This window comes from Canis lupus, chromosome 35, assembly GCF_011100685.1.
Source record: "Canis lupus familiaris isolate Mischka breed German Shepherd chromosome 35, alternate assembly UU_Cfam_GSD_1.0, whole genome shotgun sequence".
NCBI classification, from domain to species: Eukaryota; Metazoa; Chordata; class Mammalia; order Carnivora; family Canidae; genus Canis; species Canis lupus.
The window spans coordinates 13,315,341-13,338,797 of record NC_049256.1 but is presented as its reverse complement, the minus strand read 5'-3'; positions in this window follow the sequence as shown (position 1 = coordinate 13,338,797).

The following is a 23,457-nucleotide window of genomic DNA, read 5'->3' as shown; positions in this document are numbered from 1 at the left end:
ATTTCTGAAATCATGAGTCTGGGAGAGCTTGGGGAGAGAATGTGGATGAGTTATATCAATTCATGCCTTTTTTGAGAAATTGTGTTCTCTAATGCATATTCTATGGGTGTTGGATTGGAGGAATCATTTATCAGACTGTGTTATGGAAGCTTTAGAATTTATACACAATAATATTCAAATGATTTTATTTTTTACATTTGAGATGTATAAAGATTGTTATTAAAGAAGGCAATTTAGACAATAGAAATCAACAAACTTTTCTTAAATTCTATTTGGTCCCTGTCTCATTGCTGTGATTGCACCACTTAAGATGGTTTATATTGTTATTTCCAATTGCTGGCTTTTATCTTTGACTCCATTCTCATCTAGGCAAAAAACAAACAAACAAACAAACAAAAAAAAACACAAAAAAACGAAAAATCCCCAACTAGTTAAAACATGATGGGCACAAGTAGAATGTACAACTTCAGTATTTTGAGGGTTGTGTGGCTAAATATCCTCAGGGATAGTGACCCAATTTGCAGCCTGTCCTACCCACACTCAAACTTATAAGAGATAAAACCTCCTTAGGGGTGTCATCAAAGACCGTCTGTGGATTTGTCCATCACAGTTTTTTCAGGCACATAAAAGATCCTGAACATTTTGTAAAGTTAGGCTTCCTGATGTAATCCAAAAATTATGACACCTAACTTTGAACAAAAAAAATATAGAACTAGTGTTTAAGTAGGTCAAAGTGGCTTTTGAGAGATGTCCTGCCTCATGTGAAACATGCCCTTATGCTAAGTAAGTTTACCTCAGTGGTTCATTACAGGTCATCTTACCAAGGTGGGATATTGAATCTCCTAACAGAAACCCACCACCCAGCTGCATCTGACAGTGGGTAATTAAGAAGGGGTATATTAAAGGCCATCAGCAATTTGATAAGGGTTAATGCAGAGAAGGAGCAGCACGTGGAGGCGAGCCAGTTCACTCAGCCAACACAAGCTATCCGAACCAAATCATGTTCTTCTAGAAGAGCCAGAACAATAGAGGAACTCACCCTGCAGGGCAGACCACACACACCTGGTATGCTATGTGTGCCACTCAAGGAGATTCCTTTCACATGTGTCACCAAAAGAGCTTCAATTTCTGAACACTTCTAGAAATCAACTTATGCCATTTACTCCAGCAGGAATGGCAGTCAGCCATACTGGAGAATATTAAACAGTTCTAGCCAGCCTCAACAGTGGCTTTATTGTCTCTGCATAAAAAAACATTTGTTTAAATATTAAACAGTGAAATCTCGTCTGGTCATTAAAACCCATAAAAAAAAGAACAGGACGGAAGTTGGTTAATAATCTTAGACGTTGGCCAACTGAGTGGCTGGAATGCCATTTGTCTTGGTGGCATGTCACCCACCCAGAGGAAGCCCTGTATATCACAATCCTAACTTCGTCCTCATACTGTGTTTACAGTGTTCTCGTGATACGTGCTTGTTGTCTCCTTAAACGTGCAGATGCTCAGTAAAATCGCTTTCTGTTTTCTCAAAGGCTGTTTTGAATAACCGTGAGAGTCTGGCTTCTTAATTTCTATTTATCACATACAGGTGTTTTGATCTAGGAGCAACCTATTGAATAAAAAATGCTTCTTAAATAGGAACAACTCAGTTAAAATCTACCAGGATGCTTTCTTTTTTCCAATTTCATTCTATTGTGAAGTATTACTGGATACCCACAATGAGCTTATCTTCTATTTCACAGGCAGTGGGAAGGTAGGGAAGGTTCCCCTACTGCATGCCACATATTATCTGACCAGAGGAGATAACACCGTAGTTAATGTGTCATCCTGATCCAAATGACCTCCTTAACTGGCTTTCCTAACATGGCTATTCACCACTGTATCCATCATTGATATATTCCCAAGGATCTTCTTACAACTTCTGTCAAATACAGTGATAAGTAAAGAAGAAAGATGTTGGGCCATGCTTTTCAATCCATGATCTATTCAGATTTGTAATTCTTTCCCCCAAATGGGTGGTATTCCCAGAAGAATGAAATACTGTCATTGCCCTATCAATAAAAATTTTACAGTTTCTTTAAATACCTTAAAGGAAGTGTGTATATAGATAGCACAGATAGATGAAGGGTAGCTATTTTGTTAATGCTACTTGATATTTTTGCATTGGAATGTGATCATTTGGGTTTTTTGATAAACATATTTTTTTAACAAGCTTCCAAACATTATTTGATAGTATCCTGCTAGCAGTGGTGTGAATTTATTTTGTGGTGCAGATGAGGTTAGGTGTCTCATTCTCCTTTATTTAAACACTTATTTACTGAGCACCAAAGTCTCAGGCATAGTTCTAGGTATGAACTGGGACAAAACTCAAGATCCCTTGAGGGTGTGGCCTGGAAACCATGGAAAGAGGGTATAACAAGTAGAATAGAGCAAGCAAATACATCAGATGCTGCGGTTGCAAGTCAGGTGGCATGAGGATTGAGAGCTGAGTAGGGGTTTAACAATGAGGTCATTGCTGACTGCTAGTAGCTGGAGTGGAAGTGGGGAGGACAAAAGCCTGCTTGGAATAGTTTGAAAGGGAAGAAATAAGAGAATTGGAAGAAAGTTCTGAAGGGGTTATACTTTAAGGAAATGTTAGCCAGCAGGACCATAGAGGGGAAGGTTGGTCAAGAGAAGGTTTTTTTGTTTTTCTTTCTTTCTTTCTTTCTTTCTTTCTTTTTCTTTCTTTCTTTCTTTCTTTCTTTCTTTCTTTCTTTCTTTCTTTCTTTCTTTCTTTCTTTCTTTCTTCTTTCTTTCTTTCTTTCTTCTTTTTTTTTTTTAAGACGAGAGAAAATAAGAACATGTTTGGAAACTAATGCAAATGAATCAGTAGAAAAAGAAAACTAGGAAAGACAGGAACAATTTTATTTTACTCATTGTATGGCTGTTTGAAGATTTAGATACAAAAGAATGCAAGCGCTCATAAGCTAAGAAGGAAAGATAAATGGCTTATAAAACCACAGCAAACAACAAAAATCAAATTGTACAAGTGGGGGGTGGTAAAGCAAAATTAAAACCTAAAGCATGTTTTAATATGAATAAATTTGCTGAGTGAGTCCACAACCAGTATACATCTTCTACTGTAGCAATTTCAGCTATAGACTAGAGCCTGTTGAATACTTTCATGTCAAGATTATATTTATCCAGGATCACTGGGGAGTAGGATGTTTTGCCTAAGGGAATTGTACTAAGTTTACCCAAAGTGGATTTGAATGGCATAAATACACTTACCCCTAACACTGTATCAAGTAGCCTTGAGTCTTTTATGATTTATTTGGTGCTTTAAGAAATTGCAAGAAGTCTCACAGTTAATATCATGACCACTGTAAAATATTGTGTATAATATATAGGCAGGTGGATTAATTTTATACTAACCCTTTTAAAAAATATTTTATTTATTTATTCATGAGAGACACACACAGAAAGAGAGAGAGGCAGAGACACAGGCAGAGGGAGAAGCAGGCTCCATGCAGGAAGTCCGACATGGGACTCCATCCCGGGTCTCCAGGATCACACTCCGGGCCGAAGGTGGCGCTAAACCACTGAGCCACCCAGGCTGCCCTATACTAACCCTTTTATATGAATCTGCAAAGGGCTGCATGGCAAGTGACTGAAATACTTATTTTCAGTTTTGCAGAGCATAGGATTTCTATTGTAATTACTTTCTTCCACCATTGCAGCTTGAACATAACCATAGATAATACATAAAACATGAGTGTATTCCAATAAAATTTTATTTAAAAATGAAGACAGAGGACTGGATTTGAACCATGGCCAATAGTTTTTCAGTCTTTGCCCTACAGGATGATTTAATTTTTAAGAAATTCCTTGACATTAGGTAATATTATATTAAGGTGAAGGCTGCAGAGCCAGAAGTAGCCTTGAATATCGTGCCTTTTTAGAAGTGGTGCATTTAACATAAGTAAATCTCTGACATGAAGGAATATTGCAGTATTGAGTGTTCAGATTTTAAGGCCAGAGGAAGGTGACTTGGGATGACTTTGTGCAAATCCCTTCATGTTTTTAGGACTTAGTTTTCTCATCTATAAAATGGGAACAACATCTATCTCATGGGGTGATTGTGAAGAGTTATGAGTTTTCTTTGGGGGTGTGTGCATGCTTATTTTACTGATATCACCTTGTTTCCCTGGGTTTTGGCTCTTTGTTATCACATCGAGTATGAAATTTTTCACTTAAGAGTTTCTTTAGTGTCTGTTATTTGGATGTCACATAAGTGGAAATGTGTTATACAACTATCTCTTAGATAAGTGGTATCACCCCCCAAATTCCACCTTTCGAAACCTTTTCATCCTACCTCAATCTTCCAGGTCAAATGAGAATTTTAGTCTTAATATGGCAGTTTCTCACAGTGATAGCGTCTTTGAAAGAGTTTAACCAGCTTCAATTCTTTGGTTCATTAGTATGGCAAACAATTAAATTCTAAGTTCTCATCCAGAGATCTTCCTCCGTGTGAGTTACTGTGCTGAGACACAGCAACTTAAGGTAGAACCATGGGGGTATATCTTCCTGCTTATCAAAGTGATCCTGGCTCTTATTGGTCATGTGAATTACAGCTGCTCTCTTGGCACTTGGGTCTGTCCAAACATCAAACACCAGACAATTGAATGTTCACATTCTTTTTTTTTTTTTTTTAAGATTTTTATTTATTTATTAATGAGAGACACAGATAGTGGGACAAAGACACAGGCAGAGGGAGAAGCAGGCACCTTGCAGGGAGCCTGATGTGGGACTCGATCCCAGGATCCCCGGGATCAGACCTGAGTCAAAGGCAGATGCTCAACCACTGAGCTACCCGGGCGCCCCGAATGTTCACATTCTTATGCCTTCTAGAACGTCTGGAGATTTGGTGAGTCACACTTTGCCCAAGCCTTGGGTGTTGGAAGTTTGTATCTACCTAGCTGGGCAGGACTTGCCTCATCCATGTCTAATTTAACCCTACAAAGTGATGGAAGCTGCAGGAAGAATCAATCCCAACCGAGATGAAGAAAACCCAACTTCCCTTTCATCTCCGTTCAGCATTGGAAGTCATTGCAACGCAACAAGAAAATGGGTCATCTCTTAAACTTCCTGGGCCAGAGGTGAGTTACAAGTAGAAGATAGTCACTGGAAGCCCAGATCTAATTCATAAGACACGTCTATAAGAAATACTAGTTTTGTCTCCATGTTACAGATGGGAAACACAGAGAGATTAATAATCCGACCAGGTTGCTGGTCAGGATCATCCCTTGGAGGCCATTACCCTGGAATTGCCATCCAGATGTGGCAGTCACTTTCTCTTGTCTTCTACTACCCTTACAGATGGCATTGCAATGGCCTTTTTCCCTATCACCTGGCTTTGCATGGTGTCTCATGCTTAGCAGGGGTTCCAGTGACTTCTGGTGAATATGGGCAAGAGTGAATATCATTAATGACATCAGGTAAAAGTACTGATGCAAGAAAGACCTAAATGAGACAGTATTAAGATAATGGGAATACTTATCTCAAACTCATCAAGATGTGTACATGGAACAGGTACAGCTTCACTATATGCCCATCACAGCTCAATAAATAAAATGAAACAGAGGGGTCTTGTTGCCACAAGGAGACTCATTGGTAAACATTGTGCTTTATTTCAGTTATATTCAGCAGTCCCCAGTCACACCGTGGCAGATCTCCATAACAGAAAATAAAAGAAATAAATTCAGCAGGATGAGAAAGAGCAACAGCAGGAGTCAATGTGGGCAGAGGGAAGAAACCAGCTGAACAGTTTTGTATTGTTCAGTTCTCTTTCATTTATTCCTTTTTCCAAGTCACTTCCATCCTGAAGAAATGGAGTGGAGATGCTCCCTGCATTTCCCTTCTGTTGTTACTTATCTAGATGGGTGGTAAGTGCACCGGGCAGAGGTCATGTCTACGCTCTACAAGCCTTTTGAAAATATTTACACTACAGGTGGGGCCAATCCTTGTTCACAAACCCAACCCCCCGGAGAAAAGAATGCAGAGTCTGTAGGAACCAACCAGCCTCCACTTGCGTTCAGGTTAAACTTTCCATCCTGATGCCAGACCACAAAGAACAGAGCGCCCCAGAAGTTTCCTGGAAATTGGGCAGTGCTGAGATGACCGTAACTCAGTGTTGGCTCGGAGACGGTTGCAGCGTGTTGGAATCAGCCGTGGGGCTGTGTGTGTGTGCGTGTGTGTGGGCGCGCTGCTGACCTCACCGAAGGGAAGGGCAAGGTCGGGAGGCCTCGGAAGAACCAATTCTGTGTGGCATATTGATTCAGGCAAATATGTTTACACATTAAGCCTTCTCTCGGTGCTTCCATTTGCCAACTACACGATCTCCTCTTTTGAATTACAGCACAGTGTCTTCTGTTCTCAGAGAAGGTGTCTCTTTTGCCAGATGGAAAAGGCTGCTGGGATTAAAGCTCAAGAGTTGGGCAGACCTAACTCTCTGTATCTGCAAACTAGCCATTAGCCAGGTGATCAAATGCTCGAGGGAGAACCTGGCTTGTCTTTCTTTCATGCCAATCCACAACCCGCATCCTCCATCCTATTGGTCCTTCCATACCAAAGATACTGCTTGCTCTTGGATCTGAAGTCCTACTTCCATTGCCCCTGCCTCCAACAAAACCTAAGAAATCTCAGCCAAGTGGCTATAACCTAGACCCTTAGGTCCTTGTTATTTATTCTTAAGGAACAAAGAACTTGCCATTGACTAGGTAGTAAAGAACACTCAAACTCCTCAAACATCGTTTTTACACTAAGGGAAACACTTCTCAGACTGCAGTCATTTCAGATAGGATTCCTGAAAAAGATATTCTTTCATTCTTCTCTCCCGACAGGCATAAACATTCTGCATTTTAAACTTGAAACATACAATGTTATCTACTCCTGGTGTCTTATGTAACTTTTCAGGAATGCTGCAAGACTTTCCGGGCTCCGTGAGGTTGGGAATGGGGAATGGAGGGAAGGGGGCTGGAGGTACAGGGGGGAGGATGGGGAGGAGAAAAAAAAAATCCAGTGTTTCCATACATCAGCTCAGTTGGCTGTTTGTGACAAGAAGTTATTGCAATTAAGATATAAGCCGGATGTGTGGGCTAAAGCAATCTCAGCTGATATCACAGGCATTTATTGATAATGAAAATTTCGAGGAAGGGAGCTGGAAAATTGTTGTCTTTAGTGGTTTCCGAGGCAAGAGCAAAAACCATATGGATTAATCAAAAAAATTACTGCACCTTATCTAGGAGGAGAAAAAACTGTTTATTTTACTGCAAAAGGAATGTTTCTGTCAAGTTTTAATGTCAATCTTCTAGGTTAGGGCTTTACATTGTACACTCTACCACACAGGCACATTGTCTTGCTTTAAACAATCATTTTGGAGTTGCTGAATGACCTGGCAAGTGGCTCTAGTTATAAAAATATGGGACAAACATTCAGAGATCACATCCAGAATCCCTTGGTTATGTGGGCCACCTGAACCCAAATGAACCTGAATTTGCCTATCAGGAGAGGAGGTAAATGCCCACTCTAGACCTAATGAAGTTAAATGGATTTCATTTGAAATGATGCTATTTTCAAGGAAGACATTATCAAGGAAAAAAATGAAAAAAAAAGTGTTGGAATTTTCTTTGGAAATGCCGTGGTAAGTTAATGGGAATAATTAGTAAAAATCAGAAGTCTTGAGGGCCTGGTTTATTTTTTTAAAAGACTTTATTTATTTGAGAGAGAGAGAGAGAGAGAGAGAGAGAGCAAGAGCATGAGCAAGGATAGAGGGAAAGGGAAAAGCAGACTCCTCGCTGAGGGGTGAGCCCAACACTGGGCTCCATCCCAGAACCCTGGGATCATGAACTGAGCCAAAGATGCTTAACCAACTGAGCCACTCAGGTACCTCTTGAGGGACAAGTTTAAAAGTAAAATATAAGAATACAGTACATTACACAAATGCTAGACAGAGAGTAAAAATTCTAGAAATATTACTAGAATACCCAGGGAAAATGCAATGACAGTATATAAAAAAAAAAAAAAAGGCATGAAGCTTTCCTGAGAGTAAGCCTTCAAGATACTAAAAATTTTACTAAAAATCTACATGCTGCATATGAAATGAACCTTCATAATGAGACAGTCATCATGTCTTTATTGTTCTCCTAAAGAAAATTGAAAATGACCCCATTTCAGATTTCTCTTAGATGAGTACATTAGCACATTTGCTGTATCATCATCCATAGAATGAATGAGAAAGTCAGGTCACTTATTGCCAATAAAACAAAAATTGAAACAAACAAACAAAAAGAAAACAAAAATTGGATAGAGAGTGTTCTCCGAAGCATATCTCCATGAAAAATACTGGCTTTCTGGATTATTGAATCAATATACATACAGACTCATGATTGTATGAATGGGTTAACATCTCATCTGGATTTCTATCAAGCTCAAAATAGCTCAAACCCAATCGATATCAGTTTACATACTTTCCAGAAATCACTCAGGTAAGTTGTTTGAGTTGGAACAAACCTGAAATATAAGAATTTAGGCTGTTTCTGGAAGACCTTCCAATAAAAGCTGAGTGCCAGGGAATTCTGTTGATGAGTGGTCCCAGCCTTAAATATTTAGGGAACATTAGTGTCAGTTCTAGTTGGAGAATTTGCCCGTGTTGAATTTACCTGTGTCATAGACTATTACAGTGCCTTCAGGGAGGATGGAATGCCTGCCTATTAGAAACAAACATTCAAGCTTTGTGGATCTCTGGAGAACTTCTAGGAAAGCAGAGTAGAGAGGACCCCTTAGTACCACCTGTTCTTTGTGAAGGACAGAATGGTCTATCCTCTGGCATTGCTTTCCCTCTCTCCATGAACAAGTGCTACTCAGGTAACCAGATACAGGAGTCTGTCTGGACCCAGGTGACCGATATGTTTGTGCAATAGTTGCATATGAAGAAATTAACTTTCTTAGATATAAAGAGATTCCTGTGTGTCCACCAATCAAAAGAGCCAGTAGCTGGAGCACTGAGACTCAAAGCAACTGCATTCTGATGAGGCTTTGTTGCCCTGGCAACAGCAGCTCTGCAGACAGGAACTTTGAATTTCTTTTAATGTTCTAGAGGAGAACACCTAAGTGACCACAGAGGGGCTTTGTAGCCAGGTGTGTTTATAAAGTTTGCCTGTAGTTTCCCTTATAGGAGGAGAAAGAGGAGATTTGTAAAAATACCCAGATGTGGGACAATTTAGTTTAGAGACTCTTATTCCAAGGGTGTCTATTCTCTGATTTCTATTTTTAAAAGATTTTATTTATTTATTTGACAGAGAGAGAGAGAGAGAGAGAGAACAAGCAGGGGGAGAGGCAGGCATAAGGAGAGGGAGAAGCAGACTCCTTGCTGAACAGGGAGCCCCATATAGGGATCAATCACAGGACCCCAGGAACATGACCTGAGCTGAAGGCAGATGCTTAACTGACTGAGCCACCCAGGTGCCCCTATTCTCTCATTTCTACAGTATCTTTGAGGATTAGTATGGATGTTTCAAAAAACAAATCAACCACTTAATTGGCCAACCCATTAGTGGTGACTCATGCCACTAGTGATTTTGCGTGTGTGGACACACATACATTTATATGTGATCATACTCTTTGGAAAATTGAGGGTGAGAGGGAGATTCTGCAGCTGTCAATATCTTATGTCTCTGTCTCTGTCTCTGTCTCTCTCTTTCTCTCTCTCTCTCACTGTGTCTAATAAATAAAAATAAAATCTTTAAAAAAAAAAAGCACCATTCTTTAATTCCTCCTTCTCACCTCACTTCTTATTGGGCAAGGACCACTATTCAGAATTACAGCCATTCCACATGCTTTGCTTGCCTTCTTCAGCCCCTAGTCTGGGGAAATATGTCATCCCGACTTTAATTTTTTCTTTTCTTTTTTTTTTATCTTAATTTAGCAGATATTTATTTATTTATTATTGTTTTAAAATAAATTTATTTTTTATTGGTGCTCAATTTGCCAACATACAGAACAACACCCAATGCTCATCCCCCCAAGTGCCCACCTCAGTGCCCGCCACCCAGTCACCCCCACCTCCTGCCCACCTCCCCTTCCACCACCCCTAGTTCGTTTCCCAGAGTTAAGAGTCTTTCATGTTCTGTCTCCCTTTCTGATATATAGAGTTTATTATACTTGTAGTTACTTTCTATTGCATCACGGGATATCAAAATTGCAGGTAACCTTAGTTATCATCTACTCCAATGTTCTAACCTAACTGAAATATGACTTTCTTCCATGAGCCATCATTCTAGGTAGACATAGAATTGCAGCATGAGCCTACCAATGAAAGGGACCTACTCCTATATTTATCAACTTTCATTTTAAGTAAGGTCTTCCTGGCACCTGAGTTAGATCCTCTGGAGTGGTTCAGAATTAGTCTGCTTTTTCTCCCTATCCCACCCCATGTTTTACATTTTCAAGCAGTTTTAGGTTTAAAGAAAAATTGAACAGAAAAATTGTACAGTAGTTCCCATAAATCTCCCTCTCCCCTGCATTCATTTCCCCCTTTTATTAACATTTTATATGATTGTGATACATTGGTTATGATTGATAAGCCAATATGGACATTATAATTAACTAAAGTCCACTGATTAGGATCACTCTTGGTGTTGCACATTCTATGAGTTTTGACAAACGTATAATGACATGCATTCACTGTAATGGTGGATTACGTTATGACCATTACAGTATCATACAGAGTCGTTTCACTGCTCTAAATATCCTTGTGTTACAGCTATTCATCTCTCTCTTTCCCCCACCCAGCCCCTGGCAACCATTCATCTTTTCACTGTGTCCAGAGTGTCTCTTTCTAAGAAGGCCATATTGTTCTAAACACATAGTATATAGTATATAGCCTTTTAGACTGGTTTCTCTCACTTAGCAATATGGTTTCAATTCCTTCATGTCTTTTCATGGCTTCATTTCTTTTTTAAAAAAGATTTTATTTATTTATTCATGAGAGACACACAGAGAGAGGCAGAGACATAGGCAGAGGGAGAAATGGGCTCCTCATAGGGAGCCTGATGTGGGACTCGATCCCCAGACCCAGGACCATGACCTGAGCCCAAGGCAGGTGCTCAACTGCTGAGCCACCCAGGTGTCCCGATAGCATATTTCTTTTAACCACTAAATAATATTCTGTTTTATGGATCTAACAAGGTTTATTTGTCCATTTACCTGCAGCAGGACATCTTTGTTGTTTCTAATTTTTAGCAATTATGAATAAAGCTGCTACAAACATTTGTGTGTAGGTTTTTATTTGAACATAAGTTTTCAATTCAGTTGAGTAAATACCTAGAGGTATGATTGCTGGATTGCTGGATCAAATGATGAGACTGTTTAGCTTTGGTAAGATACCGCCAAACTATCTTCTAAAGTGGCTCTATGAAGAAATATTCTGACACTATTTTTGGAAAGAACAAAAAGGCATACATATATGTGCCTTGTATATATCTATCTGTATCTATATCTATATCTATATCTATCTATATAGAGAGAGTTTTATATATATAAGCTCTATGCCCAACAGGGGACTTGAACTCACAACCCTAAGATCAAGAGTGACATGCTCTACTGATTGAGCCAACCAGGCACCCCGCAAAAAAGGCTTATATTGTATGAGTGAGTTCATTTGTCACTTGTATATTGCAAGATATTGAAGATAAATTAAATGTAGAAAAGAATCTATGATTTCTTTCTTATATTAAAGGAAATCCCAATACTATTCACACAGGATAAAGATACAAATATATACTATTTTAATTTATTGCATAACTCTCAATTTCGTTGTATGTTTAACCCTAGATGAGTGCCTGGTGTATAGTGCACCGATGATGAGTAACTCTATTTGCAAATATTAATCGGCCTTTGCTTTTATCTCATCCCATATCTTTCCTGAGTCTTATAGTTCTTCAGCCTCAAGTAACCTCCCCCCCGCACCCAGCCCCCCACCATTATCATGGCATCAGCATCCTCTCTGCCAAAAGGCCATAAGAATCAGAAGGTTGTGGGCAATGCATTCTGCACTCCTCCTCTATTGGAGGGCTGGATCCACGTCTTGCCTATGGTGAAATCATTCATGCGGCTGATTCCATTGTTGATGTGAGAATCAAGCTTTTGCCTTGTCATGGTAAGTAGCAGCCCTCACTGCTTTCCCCAACCACCCAAATACCATCCTACCCTTTTCTGTAATGAATGATACATATGTCTTGGGAGCAGAACATCCTCTCTTCCTCCTTCCTCCTGTCTTGCTTTCTTAATTTACTGAGTGTGACTTTGCAGGGTGACAGACATAACTAAGACAATGCTCAGTCTAGAAGATCCTGAGTTTCATAGAAAGGGATAAACATGTAACCAGAAAAGGGCAGGGCCATGTGTTAGGTGCGATATTTGATCATAATGCTCCCAGACCACAGAGAGGTGCTGAAAGTTCCTCTAGGGTGTCATGGGGGTGAGGGTGTGAGGTTTCAGCTAAGCCTTGAAGTGTGGGTAGGAGACTGTTTAAAACAGATGGGGATGTAGCGGGTAAGATCAAACGAGAAGAAGATCCTAATTAACATATCTCTGCGGAAGAAGTTTAAAAAAAAAAGCAGCTGGCTAGAAAGAGGTAGTGATGTGAAGGAAGCATAGAACATATAAGAACATTTCACAGACCTTTCCAGGGCTGGAGAAACCCAACACAGCCAGAGGCCACCAAGACTGGGCAGGATGCCTGCTACTACCCCTGGTACCTAGAGATGTGTCTTTGTTCGTGTGAGGGTCACTTATTCTCAGATTTTGCATGAGGTGAACCCTGTTACCTGTGAAGACAAAGCCTTACTATTCTGCACTGCTCAGAATATGGGAGTAAGGCAATCACTTGCTTGAAATCAAAACTGAAAAGCGAATACCCTTGGTTGTTCAGATGGAAGCACCAAATCAATGCTTTGCATTCCTGGACCAGCAGCATCAGCATTAGCAGGAACTTGTCAGAAATGCAAATTTCCGGGCCCCACTCCAGATCTTCTGAATCAGAGCTCTGGAGGCGGGGCCCAGAAATCTATGTTTTAACAAGTTCTCCAGGGAATTTTGATGCCGGCTGAGGGCTTGGAACCACTGCCTTAGATGACTATAGCAGTCAATGAGAGGAAGACTGAAATTTTAATCAAGCCTTTGTTCCTATCATTAATAAACCAGATTCTATTGGAAGAGAAAACACATACAACTCTAGGAATGGGACAGTTTCAGGATCTTAGCAGAGTGGGTACTGAGTAATATAGTGAAGCTAATCTAATCTATTGCTTCATTTTCTTAAGATTAAAGCAAATCTTCCGGACCTATGCAAAAGTATAAAAAGCATAATGCAGATCACTGAACTCTGAAAATTTACATTTTTTTTTTTTTATTTCTCCACATCGACAGTTCAGTGGTAAGCATTTATAGCACTTCATAACCCACAGGAGAAAGCACATCGATCCCTGTGAAGGAGGTAACCGTAATCAAGGCCTGAGAAGTGCCAGCAGGGGCCAGGGGCTCCCTGTCAGAGAGTCGGAGGAAGGGGGCTGAGGGCCAAGCTATATTGATAAATATTTACAAGCAAATCACTGAAGAATGAGAGAGCTTCTATTATAGTCGAAAGGCAACAGGTCAGTTTTGAATAGTGGCATCTGAAACTGGAAACGAATTTGTTGCTGAAATACAAATTGGAGGAAATTGCTTTTGTGGGAAAACATTTCCTCTCCTCAGTGGGTTTCTCTTTTGTGCTCTGCCTGGTTCTGATGGTGGAATTTTAGAGGCGACTGGGACCTCCTGATAGGGGCCTGGCTTCTGTTCCAAGCTCCCCACAATGGCCTGAGGCAAGGTGCCTTCTCCCTGTGTCTGCTGTTTCTCATCAAAGATGGTTACCTCACTCCCTAACCCCCTGTCAAATGCTGTGAAAGCTCCAGATGATTGTTTCTGAACACAGAGACCTCAAATAACATAACATGACACAACATAACATAACACAACATAACATAACATAAGAGCCCGAGGAGCTCACTACAAGCATCTCAGTCTTCCTCTTCTCCCTTCACTCTGAGTTCCCAATTCTGAAGATTTTATTTTTATTTTTTAAATTGTTTTTTAAAGATTTTATTTATTTATTCATGAGAGACACACACAGAGAGAGGCAGAGACACAGGTAGAGGGAGAAGCAGGCTCATGCAGGGAGTCCGACATGGGACTCGATCCCGGGTCTCCAGGATCACACCCTGGGCCTAAGGCAGCGCTAAACCACTGAGTCACCCGGGCTGCCCCCAATTCTGAAGATTTTAAATTGTGACCTGGGGCTCCATGCTGTCAGGAATTTTTAAACACAGTAAGTAATTTGTGTCTCTGAAAAATGTGGAACAACAGGAAATAAGGGCTGCTGTCTTTTTCTTTGGATAATAAAAATTGCCAAATGGTGGTATCAGGGACAGACGTTTCTTAAAAGGTGCCTAGTGAGTCCACCTCCTTGATGTCATTGTTCAGAGGGCATTGGAGGCAGGGGGCCTGAAGAGTGAGGAGGAATGGAAATGGGGGACATGTGTACTGGAAATGGAAATGGAAATGTGTGCTGTTCACCTCCCAGCTCACCTCTCAGGTACGGTTAGGCTGGGAGTCCAGAGATGAGTGGATACAGACGTGGTTCGCTTGGGAGAAGGCATTAACCATGTGGGAACAAAGTATTACGCTGAACTTGAGCAACAGTTAAAAACTCTGCTCTTGGGACGCCTGGGTGGCTCAGTGGTTGAGTATCTGCCTTTGGCTCAGGGTGTGATTCTGGAGTCCCTGGGTCGAGTCCCACATCAGGCTTCCTGCATGGAGCCTGTTTCTCCCTCTGCCTGTGTCTCTGCCTCTCTCTCTCTCTCTGTCTCTCATGAATGAATAAATAAAATCTTTAGAAAACAAAACAAAACAAACAAAAAAACTCTGCTCTTCAAAGGACACCATTAAAAGAAAATAGAGTTTGGAATGAAAGAAACGATTGGTAAGCCCTATCTGACAAAGGAGGGCTAGCATCCTGCATAGATAAAGAACTCCTCCAACTCAATAATAAAAAAGACAGATAACCTAATTCAAAATATGACAAAAGATTGAAACAGACACTTTACAAAGAAGATACCTGAATGGCCAATTAGAGTATGCAAATAGTGCTCAAAATCAATAGTTGTCAGGAAAAAGGTAGCCACAGCCACAATGAGATATCACTTAATACTTACCAGAAGGGTTAAAAGTAAATTTAAAAGACCGACAAAAAAATAAATAAATAAAAAATAAAAAAAATAGAAGACTGACAACACAATTTCCGTGAGGATGAGAAGTGACTGACATTCTCAAACACTGTTGGTGTGAGTGTAAAAGAACTGGAATTTTCTTATGAAACTAAATCTACACCCTCCTCTACCACCCAGCATTTCCACTTCCACGTATTTACCCAAGAGCCATAAGAATCTATCTAAAAAGGCTTGCACAAAAATGTTCATGGCAACTTTATTTATAATAGCTTTACATTGGAAGTAGCAGAGCTGCCTACCAGTAGGATGATGAATAAATAAATGGTAGAGTGTTCCTGTAGTGAAAGGAACTCGTAGAGTTTATATAGTGTTCAGCAACCAGAAGGGACCAACATCTGATGCAGACAACATTGTGGATGGAAATGTACTGAATAAAAGCTTTACAGAAAAGTGTATGTAACACATGATTCTTTTATGTGAAGCTCTGAAACAGGCATAAAGAAATCTATGTTGGAAAGAAATCTTAATTGTGATTATCTCTGGGAGGCTGAGCATGTCTATTTACCGGGAAGGGACAGGTGGTAGCTTTCTGGAGTGATGGTAATGTTCTGTCCTGGTCAATTCAGGCTGCTGTAATAACAATACCACAGACTGGGCGGCTTACGCACTAATAAATATGAAAAATTCAACCAAGTAAATTTGAAGACCTAATAAGTTTTCTGAAGTGATTCATAAATCAGGCAACATCCCATCTGGCAAGTAGAGAGATGCTCTAAGGAATCGTACAAAATGGAAGGGTTTTGTTTGTTTTTGTTTTTGTTTTATTTCAGAAAGAAAGTGAGACAAGAAGTTCTTAGCAAAAAAAAAAAAAAAAAAACATTATTTTAGCAAGGTCATCTTCTCTTAGAGGGAAGAGGAGAGGAAGTCTTGTTAGGTGGTGTCGCCTTATCTTGCTTTGGGGGATGGAGAGAACCCATGTGACAGATGACCTCATTGGAACTGATCAGAAAATTCCAGACTGCTTGGTTTAAAATTCCACTGCTGGAGAAGTTGAAATTGCAATGAAATCTTGGTTTACTGTCCTGGGGGCAAGTGGCTTGGGCTTTGTGGTTTTCTTTTTAACACAGGAACATTTATTTCTCACAGTTCTGGAGGCTGCTAAGTCCAAGATCAAAGCCCTGGCACATCTGGTACCATGGAGGCCAGATTCCTGGCTTATGGAGAGCCACCTTCCTGTGTTTTTCACATGCACAAGAAAGTCATGACTTTTCTTGTGCCTCCACTTATTAAGGAAACTAATTCCATTGGTGGGGGCGATGCCTTTCATAATCTAATTGCTTCCCAAAGGCACCCACTTCCAAATACCATCACTTGGGGTTTGTGGCTTCAAAAGATGAATTTGGGGAGAACACAAACACGTAGCTCATTGCGTATTCTGCGTGTTGATAGGGGCTCAGATTGCATAGGGTCGATGCATCTGTCGGTGAATGTGCACTTAAGATTTATCCATTCCATGCAAGTGAATTGACTTCAAAAGAGGGGAAAAACACCCTGAAAATATTGAGAAAAAAATTTGTGTGTGTATGAATCACCCAGGATATTTGCAAGAAACATCTATTCAGATCTTTTCTCCAGCTATTCTGATGGTGGAGCTCAGGAAACAGAATTATTTAAGCACCTCAGGAGATCAGGAGCCACCCTGAGGTGTACGCTAAGAGTTGATTTCCACACCACATGGTGGACCACAGTGTGAAATGATCCCATGGCCATTTTGTCCACTTCACCATCCAACCCCAAAGAGGTAAGGGCTAAGAAAAGGATTAGTGACTAAGAGAGTTAATAACTCCATAAACTCTGGCACATTTTCAGCTTTAGCAAAGCAGTCCATTAAAAAATTGTATTTGAGTCCTTCCAAAGAGGAGATCTTGAACTTCCCATAAAAATATTAGTGTACTGTATTCTGAGCTTTAAGGACATTACTTCTTTAAAACTTACTGCAACCTGATGAGGTAGGTTTTATCATGTCTATTTCTCAGGTGAAGACATTGAAATTCAGAATTTAGGTGAACTGTTTTAGGTCACAGAGTCAGGGCCAGCTTCCTGGGCTTGCAACCACAATAGCTATGCAGGGCCTCCTTCTTCCTGAGATCAAAGCTCTACTGTCTCCTCTGGACACTTTAATTATTTTACCATTGAATTTCTGTTTTTAAAGTAAGGTCTGAAGAGACAATGTAGAATATACCGGGAGCTGGAACCTTAGCTTAGAAGTGGTCTTGCTTTCGATTGCCTATCAGAGGTTACTGGCTTCTCTCCCATCTTTGCTATTGACCTCACCCTATGACAGAGCAGTGACTGTCTGCAGGACAAGACCCTCGGTCCACCATTGCTGTTAGTCTCCCAGATGGGGGTAGGACGGGTTTTGGGCATGTGCACAGGGAGAGTTGGAGTCTTTGAAATGGTCAAGGAAAGAGAGGTCTCTGTCCTGGTCTGACAGTGTCTTGCCCCTTTTGATAGGTGGTGGCAAAAGCCACTTACCTGTTCCTAATCCAGGTACCAATCTCATTCCCACAAGGAGGCTGTGATCTCTTAAAGATTGCCCATCAGCTGTGGGTTGAGGAGTTAGGCCTATGGGAAGAGAGATTGACTTCTTCATCCTAGTCAAGGCTCACATTTTTATTTTGCCCTGCCTCCCCCCACCGCCAATTATGTAACCAGCCCTGCACAGAGCTAATAAATGACAGAATAGATTTGGAATCCAAGTCTGACTTACCCCGAAGCTCTTGCTTTTAAGAGGTTATGTTTAAGGCATGGTACTGAGCTCTAGAAATTATACAGATAAGAATCGATGGCAGTTCCTTCCATCAGGTTGTTTACATGGTGCATAAATTGCAATCCCTGACTTTCACATAAAATACAGGCTAAAAACGTAAAGAACAAGTAAAAAGCAAAATTCCATGTAATGTGACAAATGCAATGACAGGAATAAGCAGAAGGTACATGGATGAAGGGATGTGGGACATCTAACCTAATTTTGGAGGTCAAGGAAAGCTTCCTGGAGGAGGTGCCCTATTAGTTCTAATCTAACTGATGAAATGGGCAAAACTAATGAAGAGTGTGAGGAGTAAGGACTGGTGAGAGAGAATGTGGGGGATACAAGTATTCAGGATGTGTTTGTGTGAAAATCTAGGCTGTAGGGAAGAGGTGATTAGAAAAGAGGCTGGACAGGTGGAAGGGACCAGATGATCAAGTGTCCTATGAAATAGAGGAAGGAGCTGAAGAATCACTAGCATGTTTTAGGTTGACAAAAGATATGATAAATTTCACATCTGGAAGAAATCATTCTAGTGATCAGGATTCTGAACTGAATTCAATCTCTATTCCTTGCCAGTCAAAAAGATGACAAGCAAGAAAACAAATTAATAATAACATTAGAAAACAAGCAACAGTACTATTGGTGGACCTGAGATTTTGAAGAATGTCTAGAAAATAGAAAATATTATAAAAAAAATGTACTGTCCTGTGTCCAGAATACAGTTCAGAACTTGAAGTCACAGGATCCAGTGAGGAAGCATCATGGAGCTCACCTGGGGGCTGTGGGCAAAGTAGCTGGAGCATGGCTCTCCCATCTCTTGCTTCCTCATCTGAGGAAGCACATGGACAGTCATGGTGTGTACCCAACACTGGACCAGAGAGGATGGGTGCTCCAGCAGGAAAATGGAGCAACACTATAGGAAGATACTGGCCTCCCATGGGAAGGACTCTCTCTCTCTCTGCCTCATCTCACTTAACATAATGCCCTCCAGATTCATGCATGTGGTTGCAAGTGGCAGGATTTTCTTCTTTTTCATAGCTGAATAATATGCTATTATAACATTATATATTTTATATATATCACATTTTTATAGATTCATCCATGGAAGGACAGTTAGGTTGTTTCTATATATTGGGTATTATGGCAAATGCTGCAATGAGGGTATAGAGATCTTTTTGAGATCCTGATTTCAGTTGTTTGGGGTGTATCCCACCCAGGAGTGGGATTGCTGGATCATTTGGCTATTCAGTCAATTTTTTTTTCTTGAGAAACCACAATAGGGTTTTCCATAGTGGCTACAGTTAATAACACAGTACTGACTACTTGAAAGTCACTGAGAATAGATCTTAAGCATTCTTACACACACACACACACACACACACACACACAGACACACACACACACACATCGAGTTATCTCTGTTAACTTTTGAGGTGATGAATGTGTTAATTATCTTGATCGGGTAGTCATTCTACAATGTGTAGGTATGTCAGATTTTCACATTGTACACTTTCAGTATATACAATTGTATATGTTTGTCAGTATTCCTCAATAAAGTTTAAAAAACCCAAAAAAGGACAGGGCTTTAACAACCAATGGGTCACTTTTGCCACCATCCTAAGCCCACCAGAGCCAGGTGCTGAAAATTCGAAGAAGCCCAAGCAAGAGCTCTCAAACACAAAACCTAAAATGCAAGCAGTTAGAAAAGGAATAACAAAGGTGTAAGATTAAAAAGTAGATAGGCTGAAAAACGAAGACATAAATTTTAAAAGTTTCCCCAATACCAGAAATGACTAATTAGAAAAATGTTTTGGAAGAAAAAAAATCCATTTGCAGTAGCAAAAATAAAACCCAGAAACCATATAAAACAAAACCATAAAAATGTAGTGAAGGATATTTAAAGACTGAAATAATTACCCACGTTCTTGGACAAAGAGATTCAGTGTTGTATAATGGTTATTTCTCCCCAGATTATCCCTTGAAATTTCTATAACCTCAATGAAAATCCCAGTGTGAAGTTTTGTGATACTTGATGAGCTCTCAATTTCATATGGCAAATAAAATTTATGAAAATAACCAAGAGAATTTTTTTTAAAGTAAGAAAAGGGCACCTGGGTGGCTCAGTGGTTGAGCATCTATCTGCCTTTGGCTGAGGGCATAATCCCAGTGTCCTGGGATCAAGTCCTCCATCAGGCTACCCTCAGGGAGCCTGCTTCTCCCTCTGCCTATGTTTCTGCCTCTCTCTCTCTCTCTCTCTCTCTCTCTCTGTCTCTCATTAATGAATAAATAAAATCTTAAAAAAATAAAGAAAAGGAAACTTGTCTAATAAGACAAGAACAAGTACAAGAACAAGTCATTAAGCTATGAAATTAAAACAGTGTGACATTAAAACAAAACCTAAAAACATATTGATATAAAAGGATAGAAAGCCCAGAATCAGACCATGTGTATGTGGGATTGTGGTATCTTATGAAATGGTTTCACATCATTGGAAAAAAGACCCAACTATACAATAAAAGGTCTTTGACCATTGCCTATCAGAGGCTCTATATAACAGATGAAAGAATAATCGATCAATTGATCCATCCATAGATAGAATTCATTTAACGCAATTTAAAATTTCTATTAAAATGAATGAAAATATGTATTTGTCAAAAGATAGAAGTAGAGATTATCAGATAAAAATGTAAAATGTATTTAATGTTTCTGGAATTACTAATTCAAACAATAAGTAAATGTCATATATTACCATCATAATTAAAAACATTTAAAAGATAAAATCAGTTGCAGAAACAGGCACTTTTCAAAAGAAACCTTCACTTTATTTTATTTTTAAGTAGGCTCCATGCCTAGTGGGGCTTCATCTCTCGACCCTGAGATCAAGAGTCACCTGTTCTATTGACTAACCCAGCCAGGCGTCCCCAGGCACTTTTGATGAAAGTGCCAAGAGATAAAGTGCTAATGGGTAAAAAAATTTTTAGAATGTAATTTGGGACAGTATCTATCAAAAACAAAAAAATTCATACTTCCTCTCAGCATTCCACTTTTAGAGAGTCTATTCTATAAAAATGAGTCTGCTGTACAAATATGGAATTTTTTAATGGCATGGAACTGTAATAAGCTTGAATGTCTATCAAGAAATAAATCATAATATATCCGTTTTATGAAATATTTTGCAACAATTAAACAGAATAGGGTAGACCTTTTATACCTAAATGGAAAATTCTCCGAGACAAATTTTTAAGAGGAAACTAAGGCTGCAGAATAATATATATGGTAAATCATGTTTTTGCAAAAACTAATAACAAAAAAGATGTATAGAAGTGTGAGTATGTTAAGAAGCATAGAAGGAAACTGGAGAAATGTGTAACAAATCACATACGCTGCCTCTGGGGAAGCAAGTGGGATTTAGGATAGAGAATGGATAGGTAAGTGGAGGAGGTAGACACAGAAAGGAAATGTATGGATAATTTGAATTATCTACACCGAAAATATATTTGTGCCAAATATATAATCGTATAATGCCTAATTGTCAAATTCAAAGATTTTTAAAAGAATTATGGCTAAGGCATTAGTATGGATTTAGTGCTGCAGAAGGATAATATGTGTAAGCAAAACTAGAAGCAATTAAACCTTTTGCAAGAATAGCTTGAAGCCGAAGTGGGAGATATTGGCTGCCTAAGCTGGGGAAGTTAAGGAAGGGACAGCCATTTCTCAAAATAGACAAATTCTAAAGTTATGAAGAAGACAATATGGAAGGGATGTGATGATTACATCCAGGTGCACAGGGAGTCTAAGATGACTTCAGCTTTCTTGCACCTGCCTTTGTGATCCCAACCACCTCAGATATTCCCTATTCTAACTTCTTTGCCCCAGGAGTGTTCTTTTTCTTTTCTCTCTCTCTCTCCCTCTCTCTCTCTTTTTTTTTTTTTTTTGGCATCTGTGCAGTCTTTCTACTTTCTATGTATTTTATGCAAACCTACATATATACACACAACTTTTTTTTCTTTTTCCTTTTTTTTTTTTAAGATTTTGTTTATTCATTCATGAGAGAGGCAGAGGGAGAAGCAGGGTCTCTGCGGGGAGCCGGATGCAGACTCGATCCCGACTCCAGGATTATGCCCTGAACCTAAGGCAGATGCTCAACCACTGAGCCACTCAGGCATCCCTCTTTTTTTTCCTTTTAAATGGGGATTATACCTTATATATAATTCTGCAAAAAATCATTTTTCAGGTATTCATGTATATATGTATTCATGTATACATTTTTTATGTATTCTGCAAAAAATCATTTGTCATGTAATCAGATGCCTTGGAAAGTTGTATTACTTATCTATTTATCAATCTATTTATCTATCATCTACCTATCCATTTATCTATCACTTATCTATCTATCTATGCTTTGAGTTCAGAGCAGAGGGCACAAAACAACAACAACTCTATGAAATAGTTGATGTCATGGATATAGGCAAGGACTGTTGCCTTGGACCTTGCCATAAAGCCAAGAAGGGAGGGAGAACAAAAACTCATGAACTTGATTTAGTGGCCACACTGAGTAGGCTATGTGAAAAAGTGATGAGCAATTTTTTAATGTGGCTTCTAATTTATTGTCAAGCGATCATCTTCACTGTCTGAAATTTCAGGACACTCAACCAATGTGTCCTTATGTCACATAATCTAAGCAAACCCCAGAAGTACTTCCATTATTTCCTATTTACTCAATTAGAGAATTATTACTCAGGCTCTTTGGTGTCATTCCAACTTCCATTGATGAATTACACATGGTGGGAATGACACGCATTTGATTCTCTCTGTGAGTGTTCGTTTGTTTCAAGGGTGACCCATCCACTTTAAAGAAATTACCGTGGCTCATTTATTTACTTAAAGCGTTTGTGTTGTAAAATGTCTTCATCTCATTACATCATATGTTTTTAAGTTATAAAATGATAACAAATTTTTATATTTTGTCTTGGAGCATAGTCTTGTTCTTTTTTTTTATGGACTGTCTCTGCATTATAATTTGAATGATATTTTAGGGAATATGATATCATATCTCCTTTTGATTTCTTTCCATTTCCTCTGTGATATTTCAATCTCTTACTTATTTGTGCTTGTCTTTATAAGTTTTTCCCATGTATTTCTAATTTCTGCTCACATTAGTGAGAAATTATAAATGTCAATTTCTTTGACTTTCATGTTAATTAGCAGTCAGTGATACTCTGAATGCTCGTCGGATGAGGACCAATGAGAATTATTCAGGTACTCTGTGCAAAAGTCTCTTTCTTTTTTTAAATTCTGGTATTAAGGGCTATTGTCAGGACAACTGATGATGAGAAAGAGGTG